The sequence below is a fragment of the Anabrus simplex genome, chromosome 7 (assembly GCF_040414725.1).
Source record: "Anabrus simplex isolate iqAnaSimp1 chromosome 7, ASM4041472v1, whole genome shotgun sequence".
Lineage (NCBI taxonomy): Eukaryota > Metazoa > Arthropoda > Insecta > Orthoptera > Tettigoniidae > Anabrus > Anabrus simplex.
Window position 1 is genome coordinate 82,490,584 of NC_090271.1, and position 14,831 is coordinate 82,505,414.

The following is a 14,831-nucleotide window of genomic DNA, read 5'->3' on the forward strand; positions in this document are numbered from 1 at the left end:
TGGCAGTAGAGAGACCGCATGGACAATATGGTAGTGCAATCTTCGTCAAACCAGATCTCCAGATACTCTCCACATCAATTACAGAAGAAAATGATATAGAATTAATCGCAGTGGAATTGAGCAATTTGGTTATAGTTTCCATCTTTAAACCTCCTAATGTAACATTCTCATTCACACCTAACAATCTCAATGACCGGAAAGTATCTTTCTTCACTGGTGAATTCCAGCCATAGCAGTATTCGGGCCTATGCACAAGACGAGAGTGGTGAGAATGTTTTAGAATGGGCTGAGGAACACCATCTGTCTCTTATCCATGTTAGCAAGCTACCTTCTTCTTTTAACAGTGGTAGATGGAAGCGGGGCTATAATTCAGGCCTAATATTTGTGAGCAAGAAGATACCACATCAGTGTGTTAAATCTGTATGTGTTCCTATTCCGAATACACAGCATCACTCAATAATGTGTCAATTGGTGGCTGCCATTAGACCTCAGGAGGTCTAATTTAACTCCTTGCGGACCTGGACGGCGTAAGATGTTTAAGCTTGCTCCTATGCTGCGGGCCGTGGACGGCGGAAGACGTTTAATGTTCCGCATGAAGCAATGCTGCTTATATTCTTCATCTATATATTCTTACACCTTAGCCAGCGGTACTGGTTGTAGCAGGAAGTTGGTTGACCTTGTTGAGATAACCCTCGCGTTTAGTGGGCCCATGTTTATCTCCGCTGTTTTGGCGGGAAAATCTCAGCATCCCCTGGCGCGTCAAATCGGTGCTTGAGATTCCAATGCAGTGTGTGTCGTTCTTACTGAGTGTAGTATAATGGCTTATAAAACAAAGTTTCTTATGGATTAAGAAAGATTAGATATTGTTCACAATTATGACTCTGGTGATGAACTTATTCCTGAAATAGACTCAGATAGTGAAAGTGAGAGTGACGAGGAAATTCCGATTCCTGAATGCGATAGGCCTATAGAAGAAAGTGAAGTGCCTGATACATATCATCCCTGTTATTGTCCACCTGTTCCACCATTTACAAGGATTTCAGGTATAAACGTTCAAATAGAAAATGAGCAGGATATTATAAGTTACGTGAGTATCCTCATGAATGACGAATTTTATCAGTACGTGTGTGAGCAGACCAATCTATACGCAAGTCAAGTGATAAGTGCTGCGCCCCGGCCTTTCAAAAAGAATTCGATCATGCAATCCTCAAAACTGGTTGATGTCTCCGAGTAGAAAAAGTTTTTAGGGTTGATGTTCATCACAGGTATAGTCCAAAATCCTGATATAAGAATGTACTGGTCCGAAGACAGTCTTTTCAGACTCCGATGAAAATGAAAACCTACAACCTGTTTTCCAGTCATTGACCGGGTCAGGGATGGAATGAATGAAGCAGATATTGGCTATTAGTACGATGGGGTCGCCACTCCCAAAGTGAATTATTAATGACTGATAGATGCTATGAAATGAGAATGGAGTGTGTTGCTGGAATGAAAGATGACAGGGAAAACCGGAGTACCCGGAGAAAAACCTGTCCCGCCTCCGCTTTGTCCAGCACAAATCTCACATGGAACGGCCGGGATTTGAACCACGGTATCCAGCGGTGAGAGGCCGACACGCTGCCGTCTGAGCCACGGAGGCTCTTCAGACTCCGATATTTTCTAAAAATGTGTCCCGAACACGCTTCCTTTATATTCTTTCATTTCATCACTTCAGTGACAGTAATCATTATGCCGAAAGTACAGATAGGCTGTATAAAATTAGACTGCAGATATCACACCCTCGATATTTCTGAGAGGTAAGCACAAAGTATCATGTTTCTAACATTATAGTTCAGGAGTAATAGTAAATTTTATTAAGTGATGCATGTTAAGAGGGCCGGGCATGAAAATGGCTGGTCCAGGCATTCAAGTGTCCCGCTCAGAAGCAGGTAATGAACGTGTTAAAAAGCCAACTGGGAAAGATTCACCAACTTACTAGATAAGAAGATCAAACCACTCAATCCAATTCCAGAAGCATAACAGTAAAATAATATCATGCGGGAGTGCTCAAGAGCTACAATCACAGGATTTAGAATAAACTACATACAAGGTCTAACTCAGTAAACGTCTATCCTCCTGACAGGGTATCAAACTATATAACGGGATAATTGAAGGATGTTCCACCATCCAACACAATGTATAAAACATGACATTTATTGAGCGAAAACTGGCTTACATTCCCTTGGAATCATCATCAGTTCGTGATAAATAAAAAATCAAAGGATCCTAATAACAATCAACATCAAAACTGCCTTAAATATATTTACAATGGTTGAGATAAAAATTACCATAAAACATTTGCTATTTACAGAAAGTTCCTGGAACAGGTCACAGATAACTGCAGACACATATGACAAAAAACACATTTGTATTTACAGAAAGTCCTTAGATTTAGGTCACAGATAATTGCAGTGCGTTTGTACAGTGTTGAACAGAGCTTTAGGAAAATGTGTAAAAACTTGAAGTTGCAGAATACTGTGAAGTTCTTATATATTACAGTGGGTATATAGAAGACATATGTTAAAATGTTCAGATATTCTTAGTTGAAACATTGGTGGATGGTAAAAACATGTATTAAATTTGACGGTCTTGTGAAGTGCCGATGCTTGCAGTTGAAACGATTAGCTAAGGGGTTTGGGGAACATCCTTCGTTGTTATATAACCGGGTTGAAAATGAGGCTCGCGAGCCACATGCGGCTCTTGAGTCAATCCCGTGCGGTTCTTGACAGCAAGCTTAAAGTAAAATTAATTGATATAATTAATTGAAACTAACAACATCTAAATGCCGGTGGCAGTCAGTAGCAGCGATGTGCGGCTTTACGTTATTAGCACTGTAGGTCAAAGGTGAGAGGTGAAGATAGTTCCGGGCCTTCCGTTAGATAGTGATTTGAGCGTGAGTGTGTGTCAGTGAGTCAGTGCCGTGAGGTGAAACCAGTCACATTCACGTGTAGGCAGTAGCGAGTGCCGATACTTTTCTGTGTGCAGTTGTTGTGTGCTGTTTCAGTACAGTTGTGGCCTGGTGTCCGAACAGTTACGATGCTATGTAAGAAGTGTAAATATCCAGACGAGAATCAAGCTTTTATTACCTACTGGGAAGAAGAATTCGTTTTTGTAGAAAGAAACGGTAAACCAATGTTTCTTTTGTGTCAAATAACGTGGTCACAGTTCAAGGCCAGTAATCTAAAATGCCATCATGACACTAACCACAGCAGTTTCAATAAAGATATTCCTGTTGGTTCTAAGTTAAGGAAATCCAAACTGAAATCACTAAAGGGAAAAGTTCATAGCCACAGTACGGTTATGTCAAATTTTACCAAATAAGCAGATTTGACAAACGAAGTTGGCTTTTAATATTGCATGGCAGAAAAACCTTACACAGAGGGGGTGTTTATTGAGAAGAAAATGGATCACAAGTTATTTATGTTTCAGAACCTGAAAATAAGAAAATGTAGAAACACACAATAGAGAGGTGAGTTTCTGTTATTAGTGCAGATATTTTAAATAGTTTACAAAAAAAACTAAGCGAGTGCTCAGAAGTAAGTCTGGCTCTGGCCAAGTCTAATCAAAGATAAACCACAACTAGACATATTTGTGAGGTATATATCAAAGAACTTGGAAGTGGTGGATGAAATTTTAGACATAGTTACATTGAAGGATACTACTCGTGGTTGTGACATTGAAGAAGAAGTGAATAGTGTTTTATGAAAAACTCTGTGCCTATCAGTAATATTCAGCATTGCCACCGATGGTGCACCATCTATGACTGGCAAGAAACAAGAGCTTATTGGGCTTTTAAATGCCGACACATATTTTCCTGATTTTCTACCTGTACATTGTATTATTTACAGAGAACATTTAGCAGCAAAATATTTTCAGTACCCACATATTATGCAGGTAGTTCTACAAATTGTGAACTCTATTCGCCCAAGTGCCAAAAGACACAGACTGTTCAAATCTTCTATGGAAGGTATGAATAATGATGAGCTTCCTGATTATGTATCTTGGTACTGCTTAGTAAAATGGCTATCAGTAAGCAATGTTCTTGGCAGATTTTTTGAATTACTTGATCTAATCAAACAGTTTATGGAGAAAAAGGAAAATTCTTCCCTGAACGTAATGACCCCCGGTGGTTGTTAGATTTGGATTTTTTTTAACAGATGTGATCCAGCATTTAAAAATGCTACACATATTTTTTACAAGGAAGAGAAAAGCTTATTTCTAATTTGGCCCAGACTGCATTTAGATTTCCTAACAAGTTAAAGCTTTCTGGGAAAGACCTTCAGACTAAAACATTCACTCACTTCAAATGTTTGAAGAAAATTACTGAAAGCCTTCCTGACATTCAGGTGGAAACTGAAGATTACATGAGTAAAATGTCTGGCCTTGCTGAAGAAATCAATGGCAGATTTAATTATTTGAGATCGCTTAAACCTTCCTCTTCATTCCTGGAAAATCCTTTTGATGTTGATGTGGGCGATGGCTGTCCTGTTTCATCACCAATAACAAAGGATACAGCAGCTGTAGAGTTGGAGCTACTATAATGAATGACTAACCCTCAAATGGTTAAACGACGATGCATCGCCCTTTTTGTACACGTCGTCGTGATCAACGACAATACATCGACTATTTTTCAGCCGTTCATTAGACACGCTCTCGTTGACCATAGTAACACACAAATGTGCTCTATGTACGTGGAACCTCGATTCTCCGTTTTTCACGGGACCACGGAAAAAAATGTACAACACAGGAAAACAGAAAATCCGGGAACGAATGAACCATCAACAATTTGGCTAAACTATCACAAAAATGAAATATGTATACTTATAATCTTACAAACGCCCCTAAACCAAACCAAACTACAGCCCCAACGGGCCTTCCGCCTACCAAGCGACCGGTCTCAGTCCGAAAACCTGCAGATACGAGGTGAGGCATGGTCAGTGTGACGAATACTCTCGGCCGTTATTTCTGGCTCCCTACACCGGAATCGCCATATCACTATTAAATAGCTCCTCAATTAAAGGTAATCGTAGAATGACTGAACCTGGAACCAGCCCTCATATCCAAGTAAAAATGCCTGACCTGGCCAGTAATCGAACTCGGGCCCTCCGGGTGAGAGGCAGGCAAGTTAGACCGCGGGGCTGGCTTCAAACGTTAATTCCGGTACGCGATATTTAAAATCTCGAAACTTAACGTTCAGTTTTGCTGGGGAATCTTCGTCAGTTTCCTCTGAAAACTTCATCATATTCCTTCAAAAACTTCTTTCAGTTCAGCAACTTTGATCAGCTAAACTCTTCGAAAAATCTAATACCCGTAACACCAAGCCAAGCAATAGATTAAAAAGCGTCCATCACGGTGGCAAAATCCTTTTTTTTTTAATCTTCCATTGTAATTTGGTCACCGGTATACTGTTCCTAGTCAGCTTATTGGAAATCTTGTACCGCGTAAATTAGGCATAGGCTATATCGACTTTTAAAGGTTATGTGAACACGAGAATATGGTTTCAAAACTATCAATCCTCAAGTTTTCGAATGCATTATATTTAGTTCTGTCCATCGCTAATCACAATGAAATTGTAAAAAAAGAAAAAAATATATCATTAGCACCTCCGAAATTACGACTAATCGCGACCTTGAACTCGGCTGGAAAGCACGCTCGCTGTACAAGTCGGTACGAGTGCGAGATACAAAGTTTTAAAATGTAACGTGCGCAAATAAAATGACTGCGGCTTCTATAACGTTTTAACACAAAAACGTGAAATTCCCAGTCTTATATTAGGACCAAAATAGTAATAGGCAATCGAAAAACCTCCCATGGCCTTTAGTACGTATGTAAGGTGCAACACCTGTTCTGGTCTCGATAACATAATCGTATTCGATAACATTAAAATACTAAATTTGTGTAGTTTCGACTCCTGCCTGAAAGCCCAGTGACTATACAGATGCTGAGGGAAATGCCGAAAACCTGTTCGGCGACACACTCTAAAAAAGTTAAAAAAATTAAACATTTAACCCTGGACATCATGTAGATGTCCAAGTACGACCATTTGACGAAACTCACTCCGTCTTCAAATAGAGCTTTTAAAGATAAAAATTTCATTGTTCCGTATTGAAAAGTATCACAGTTAAAATTGAAATAATAAATAAAGAGGTTCAACCTATTCAATACAAAAGAATAAGAAATGCAGTGATTACATAACTGTTCCAAAAATTCTACAGGATCACAATTACTTATTCAATTATATTGAATTATATTAAATGCACCTATATATACTTACATTCCCGCAACCAAAGCAAGTACTGGATCATTAAGCTATTCTTCATTTTACGTTGGCGTTTGAAATCACAGTGCCTGATGTTGAATATATCGCGCCGATCACCGGGAGCTGGCAAGTTACTTCAATTGATCTACTCTTCTTCAGCTTCAGCACGATTATGGATCTTCATATGTGTTCGATTGTGTTATGACTTTGTGCCTGACAGTGTATACAAACTAGCTCATTTAACCGTTCTTTGCTTTTCATAAACATTATAAGACTTTGCCTAACACTGCGTGTGCCATGCTGCCGTTCAGAAAATTACGCACTGTTTCTTTTAAGTGACTTACATTTTACTTCTTCTCAATTTTACAGTGTATACCCCCGTCATTTTCGCCTCTTCTACTGATCCGGAGTGAACTTGATCTTTTATTTTCTTTTTCCTACGCATTGTTTATCATGCTTTAATCGGCTGATGATGACCTGGACTAGGGTCGAAACCGGTACCACTTCTACTTATTATTAAATAAGAATGTAATCACTGCATTTCTTATTCTTTTGTATTGAATAGGTTGAACCTCTTTATTTATTATTTCAATTTTAACTGTTCTAATAGAGCTGTCGAAAAGTGCTCTGTCTCCTTCCAATTTGTGAAAATACTTTGACAATACGAGCTCTAATATGAAATTTATAACGTGCAACTCCTTCCAATTGTCGAGGGCACTCTCTGCTTCATGATTTCCGAGGATTTTCTAAACAATACCTACTACCCGAATGTGATGCTAAGATGATCCCTTATACAATTTCACCGCCGATCGCTTTTCCAGTACGGTACCGGTACTTCTTCAAATTACCACAATGAAAGGACGTCAACACCAAGATCCGTGCCGTAGCCATCCTTTCGTAAGATACAGTTTCCTGGAAAACGCGTGATCGAGGATTTAGCGTTGAAGGGACTGAAATTTCTAGACGGTTGATCCGGGACATCGTTTCTTCGAAAAACGGATAATACGGGATTTTTACAACGTTATTTAATTAGGATGCTCGCGGGACCACTTAATTTGAACGCACAATACGGGAAAACGTAGTTTCCGGGAACGTATAATCGAGGTTCTACTGTAGTATCATTTTAAACAGCAGATTACAGTCTCTCTTTTTACTCTAGTTTCTAGGCTGTAGACTGCCGTTTAAATGAACTGCGCAATCTTAAAATTCAGTCATTAGGCTCACTACCTTAACTGCGCAGTACAATATGGCGCCTTGCCGCGTCACGGTGTCATTCTGTTGTACGCGCTGTTTTTATCAGTGTTTTGCAGAAATGGCAAGTAATTTAGGTTCAAGTCCCATTTGGAAGATGTTGGATGAAGAAATTAGTGACGCGAGTGATATGAGTGATAATGACAGTGATATTGACAAACTTCCTGGAAAACTGGAACATTTATGCGTAATCTGTGGACCAACAAAAAAAGAGGAAGGACCTGATATTTGTGCCCTGGTTGTAACTCTGCAGTTCACAGGGGGTATTACCACAATTTACAGCACTTTTGGAGGCCTGAAAAGGGAGGAAGAAAAAGGAGAGAGCAGTCTATATCTGGTAGCCCCTCTGAGTGACTTTCTGGCGGCGTTCTAGTGCTTGTGTATATATATCTTTATTTGTGTATATAACATCTAAAGTGTTTATATTTTTTTGAAGGGCATAAAATTGTGAACAACATTGTGATTTGACTTTCTCGGCTAAGTCGAGTATTTTAGTGTCTGGTATGGGCGCAAACATTTTGATAATATAATTTTGGAACACTTTTTAGGAAACTCAGGATGGCTGTAAAGATATAATGAAAGGTACAAAACAAAAATATTTTTAATTTAATAGCCTATGAAATTATGATTTAATAAAATGTATTACAATGCATGGTTTCCTTTTAAAACCTATTCTTAAGAATTTTTAGTGAAAGTACAGTAGAACCTCGATAATTCGAAATCGGTTAATTCAAAATCCCACCTAATTCGAAGAAACTCTCGTTCCCGGAAACATGAGATATAGTTTTGCATGTTATTTCAATTGTTTAATTCGAAATACGGATAATTCGTAATTCGAAGTACAATGTCGGCCCCATTACCGAAATTCAGACTTTTAATTCGAAACTGCCTTTACATTTAAAAACAATAGTATGTTAGAGTAATTTCAACTCGAAATTTAACCGTTCCGCGTCATAAGAGAACGCGCATTCCGGAACATGGAGGGGTAGCTTTCCGCACCTACACTCACTTCGGTTGGTCTACAGTGCGCTTCATGATTGCTAAGTTGAATGAAATCGGAATTCTTTTGTATTCAACCTTTTAAGGAACGCCGTAATATCCCACAAACAAGCAGTGTGCGGGAAAACAGAATCCGCAAACACTGGCGATGCCGACAGTTGACGAAAAAACGTGGCTCATATAATAAATTCGTAGGCACCGAACAATATTGTCATTGCCGGAGAAACTGCATTGCTTTATGTTTATGCGAGCCCAAACTGTCTTATGGTTTTAAAGGAGAAATTGCCAGCCAGAAAATGTACAATGGTGAGGGATGGGGGTCATAGTAGTGCGTTGCAATGCACATGGAAGCGAAATACTTTATCCCCTCGTCATAGGAAAGTTCGATAAGCTGCAATGTTTTAAGGGCGTCGGGCACTTTCCATGCCAGTACAAAGCATCTAAAAATGCAAACAGTACAGAAATCCAAAAAATAATGCATTTGCACACGGGAACCGGCATAATTTATCCTCGTCTTTGAATTGTGCGATTTTTTTTCTTTCTTTCTTTCTTTCATTGAGTGAGGTTATGTTTGTCAGTGATTTATCAAAGTGCATTATTTGAAAATTGTAAATGCACTTTGCTGGATACATTTCTGAAATAGTTTTTTCCATGGCATTTGAAAGGTTTAAACTGTGAATCGATGTGATTGCATGTATTAATGGGTCTTAGAATACTTTGTGACACGGCAAGTGTTTACATTTCTGAAGTACGAAAGAAGTGCCATGGCGGGAAATCGTACAATGATAGAGTCATAGGAAAGTTCGATTTTAAGGACATCGGGTACTTTCTGTGTAAATACAAGGCATCTAAAATGGATACAGTATAGCAATCCAATTAATAAAGCACTTGCATATGGGAGCCAGCATAGATTTTTCCTCGTCTTCGAATCGTACTTTTTTTCTTTCTTTCGTTGCGCGAGGTTATGTTTACCAGTGAGATATCCGAGTGCATTATTTGAATACTGTAAATGCACCTTCTTGGATACATTTTGGAAATAGTTCTTTTTTCATGGCATTTGAAAGGTATAAACCGTGAAGCAAGGTTAACTGCATGCAGTAACGGGCCTTAGAATATTTTGTAACGCGGCAAGGGTTGGTACTTCTGAATTGCAAATTGGCGGTTAATTCAAAATCACGTAATTCAAAGTCCGATTTTTGAGTCCCAACAACTTCGAATTAACGAGGTTTTACTGTATGCAAAATTCCTGAAAATCGTGTGACCGTAACAGTCGTATAAATAGACCTTTTGAGGGATAAAAGAACTCAACAATGTAGCGTTTCTACCATAGAATTTGGAAGAATGTTCCAGAAGAAAATTACCCACTAACAAAAGAGTGTGGTAAGAGACTTAACTCAATCTTTCAGACTACTTATGTGTGTGAATCACTGTACTCAATGCTTAAATTCATTCAATCTAAATATAGATCTGAACTGATTTAAGTGAACTTGTGCGGACTGCGCTTACCAATTATCAGCCAGATTTAAAGAAATTAACAGCAAAAATGAGCACTCAAAAGTAAAATCCAATTCCTTGATGGGTACCTGAACAATAAAGTTTGGTGTAGTGTAGAAACTAAATATTCCTTCATTTGTTATAAAATGAAAAACGTGTGTTCATTTTCTAAACATGCTCCCAATTTTGTCTCCTAAATTTTCTGGTCCCAAAATTAAAGTTAGTGGCCACCCGTTATATAACATCTGCTTTTTTGTTGAAACTGCCGACTGATATTGTTATTGAAGTAAAGTTGAATGATGGTATAGCCTTGGTTGTATGGCATAGTATCATAAATGGTGGAAGTCTGAGGAAAAAAAAAAAAAGACATGAGAACTAATGTGTGTTCCCTATTAAGTTAAAAGAATATATAAAATAGTTCAACCTTTCAATACTATTAAAATAAGAAATGTAAGTTTACATTACTATTTAATTAAAACTGGTACCGGTTTCGACCAGTATTCTTGGCCATCATGAGCCAATCACAAGTAAGTGTAAAATAATGCACAGAAAATAAAATGCAAAGTTAAAATAAGTCTGTTAGTTGCTGTTAGTGAAGCACTAAAATCTTTATGGAGCACTGTGTGTTGAAGTTTAGTCAAACACAAATAAGAAGCACAAGTAAAAATGTGAAGTTAAGATGAAACCATCAGATGCAGTTAACAAAGCACTATAACACACTATGGAGCACTGTTAGTTGTTTTCAATGCTAAGAAGTAGTCTAAAATCAAATATATATTCTACAGTTTCAGTTCAAGATAAAAAATATAATTTTAAGGATCAGGACTGCGTGTCGATAGTTCTAAAAATCATGAAGAAGTCGGAGAGGTTGTAGACGATAAGTTATCAGAGGCTCTTTCTGAACTATCCTACTACTACAGAGGAAACCAATTGAAGCCTAACCCATGTAAAACTCAGGTATGTGCCTTCCATTTAAAGAACAAGTAGGCATCAAGGAAACTGCAGGTAGTAAGGAAGATACTAAACTACATCACTGCTCAACACCTAAGTATCTCGGTGTAACATTGGATCGTGCTATCCCCTACAAACAACACTGCATGAACATCAAGCAGAAATTGTCAGCTAGAAACAACATCCTTCGCAAATTGTCTGGAACCAATTGGAGTACATATCCAAAGACGAGGAGAACTACAGCCCTGGCTCTGCTGCAGAATACGCTTGCCCTGTTTGGTACAGATCTACACTGCTCTGATCTGGTCTACACTGATATGATGGCAGCTGTCATTGGCAACGGCTCTATTGGAGAGACATTCCATATCAATACCGGTGGTAAGCAAGGCTGTGTGATAGCCCCCACTTTGTTTTCCTGGTATGTTGCCGCTGACATGGAACTTGTCAGAGATGATCTTCCTCTAGGAATAGATATAATTTACAGGATGGATGGTAAGCTTTTTAATTTGAGCCATTTAAAGGCAGGAACTCTGACATCCTCTGCAGCATTAGTTGAGTTACAGTACGCTGATGATAATGCTGTAGTAGCTCAGACACAAGAAGAGCTTGTGATAATTCTGAATTCTTTTTACGCTGCGTACAACAAGATCGGACTCAAACTGAATACCACCAAAACACAGATCCCATACCAATCAGCCCCTGGGGAAGGTCAAAGAGATATCAATGTCACAATTGATGGAGTGAGCCTTCAAGTTGTAAACACCTTCCCATACCTTGGCAGCACCCCCTCATCGAACGCAAATATAGATTCAGAAATCCAACACAGAAGTAACCGTGCAGAAGCATCCTTTGCTAAGTTAAGATCTTGAGTTTTTGACAATCATGATCTCAATATCGCAACAAAGATTCTTGTGTACAATTCTGTTGTAGTTCCAACCTTACTCTATGGATCTGAATTCTGGACATGCTACGGTCGACACCTTAAGAAGCTGGAACAGTATTATCAGTGTTGCTTGAGGAGAATACTGCAAATGACTTGCAAGACAGGCGCACAAATACCAGCGTTCTTGAAGAGGCACACACCACCAATATAGAACTGATGGTTTTAACACGTTCCGTGCGGTTCGGGTCACCATGTGCCCCGAAACATGTTACTCTTATCTGTCGGCGTGAACTTCCCAAAACTGCGAAGTAAGTAACTACGTACTAGTTACGAATTTCCGTTAACTAATGGCAACATAGTGTTCCAAGTGAAGTAAAGGATCGAGGCATACTGCTAGTTTTGATCGGCCCACCGGTGACCCGAAGGAACTTTTTTTTAACTTCCATTCATATAGCTTCGGGTCACTCTGAATCCCGATTGTTGTCTGACCGATATTTTTACGCGGGAATCGCTCGGCGCGATTACGGTGAATGAAGCCTCGAGTGTTGCTGCCCGCAGATGGTAGATTGTTGGTTAAGGAGTACCACCCTTCTGATATCTGCTCTCTACATTGCTCTTAGGTAAGCGAATAGAGGTTACTGGAGTAGTTATTGACATATTTGTTATCCTCCGTAGATAATATTTACAAGCAATTTCACGTCATTTATTTGTTATCTTCCGTAGATAATATTTACAAGCAATTTCACATCCTTTTTTAGGCATGTATCTTTCACATTCTGACACACCGGTGGCACGGAAAAGAAAGAGGGTTAGGACAGCACTGGATCCCGGACGAATTGTTCATTATTTGGAATAAAGTGACGACAGTATGAAAATAATTAACATAGGCCTCTCATATTCCAATAAAAACAGATCAATGAACGAGGATCTAACAATTAATTCTGGGGTCATTTCTGTTTCATGCAATTGTTGAATCGGAACACTGTCGCACAGGTAAATACGCTGGAATGTCTCCTCAATAATGACGTACACAACAAGTGCACATGCATTGTTTAGGATTTCATACTAGGGAGTAAACAAAGTCAATTTCGTCAGGTCACCGGTCACCCGAACCGATAATAACTAAAGGCAGCATCGGGTCACCGGTGGGCCGATACGACGTAACATTAAGTCATCGAAATTCACTGCCGCAGGGAACGTGTTAAGACACCAGCTACGATGGACAGGGCAGTAGTTCGCATGTCCAATAATCGCGTTCCCAAACCAGTGTTTTACTCTGCGCTATCAGTAGGTAAACGTTGTGTAGGCGGTAAGAGGAAGCGATTTAAAGATGTAATCAAGGCTAACTTCAAGAGAAGTAACATTGATGTTGATAACTGGGAGAACTTAGCCCTGGAGATCACTAGTCCATAATGGCACACTATCTTTTGAAGAAAACCGATGAAGTACAGTAAATGACAAAGAGCAACGTAGGAAAGAAAAAGAAGTGCTGAGGAGAAACAGAAATAACATGACTGCTCCACCTGGGACTGACTACCTGTCATCACTGTGGCAAAATGTGTAACTCCCGCATTGGACTGTATAGTCATCTCCGAACGCATCGATGAAGAGGTATCCTTCCTGGAAGACAAACCTACTTAATTACGAGTGTTTGCTATCATCATCACAGATCCAGTCATGCTAAACAAGTTAACATTTCTCTAAATGAAACATGTCGACTTATTACTGGCTGTTTGAGACCAACACCACGAGGTAGAATCTACTGTTTGGCTGGAATCGCCCCACCAGATATTAGAAGAGAAGTTGCATCCATGAATGTGAGAACTAAAGCACTTACCTCATGTGCAAACCCATTGTACGAATTTGAACCCGCCAACCGAAGATTGAAGTCTAGGAGGAGTTTCCTGAATACAACCGAAGATCTAGACGAATCTGCTCAATCCACAAGGTTGAGATTATGGAGAACTAGAAATCCTCAACTTGCTGGTTGGATGCTGCCAATTGAACATCTCCCTTCAGGACATGAGGAACTTGGAAATCGTTGAACAGGCTTCGCACTGGAGTTGGTAGATCAAGAATCAATATGATAAAGTGGGGCGTTCCTGGCACATTCAGGCTATGTGAATGTGGTGAAGACCAAATAACAGCCCATTTCATGAACTGTTGTAAGTGTCTTTTAAGTTGCACAATGGAGGACTTGATGGCTGCGACATCTAATATCCATGATTTGGCAAAATTCTGGACAGACACTATTCGATATGTATGTTATTAAGTACCATTATGTTATGTAAAATGTATGCTTCTGATATGAATAAATAAATTTAAATCAGGAACAGTTACATGAAATTCTGTTATTGAAGATATTACCGAGCAAGTTGGCTGTGCAGTTAGAGACGTGCAGCTGTGAGCTTGCATTCGGAAGATAGTGGATTCAAACCGCACTGTCAGCAGCCCTGAAGATGGTTTTCCATGGATTCCCATTTTCATATCAAGCAAGTGCTGAGGCTGTATCTTCATTAAGGCCACAGCCACTTCCTTCCCACCCCTAGCCCTCTCCTAAACCATCGCCGTCATAAGACCTATCTGTGTCGGTGCGATTAAAGCAATTGTAAAAATATATGTATTTAAGATATTAAGAAACAAAAAATATATAGGGAGCCTCCGTTGCTCAGACAGCAGCGCATCAGCCTGTCACCGCTGGATACTGTGGTTCAAATCCCAGTCACTCCATGCGAGATTTGTGCTGGACAAAGCGGAGGCGGGACAGGTTTTTCAACAGGTACTCCGGTTTTCCCTGTCATCTTTCATTCCAGCAACACACTCCATTCTCATTTCATAGAATCTATCAGTCATTAATAAATCACTTTGGGAGTGGCAACCCTATCGTACTAATAGCCTATATATGATTCATTCATTACATCCCTGACCCGGTCAATGACTTGAAATCAGGTTGAA

At 39.4% G+C, this 14,831-nt stretch overlaps 1 protein-coding gene across 3 annotated transcripts in view; it reads right to left on the minus strand.

Moving 5' to 3' along the window:
• Positions 1 to 14,831, minus strand: part of LOC136877271 (serine/arginine repetitive matrix protein 1) — a 371,265-nt gene that overhangs the window by 302,081 nt on the left and 54,353 nt on the right. The window lies entirely within an intron of this gene.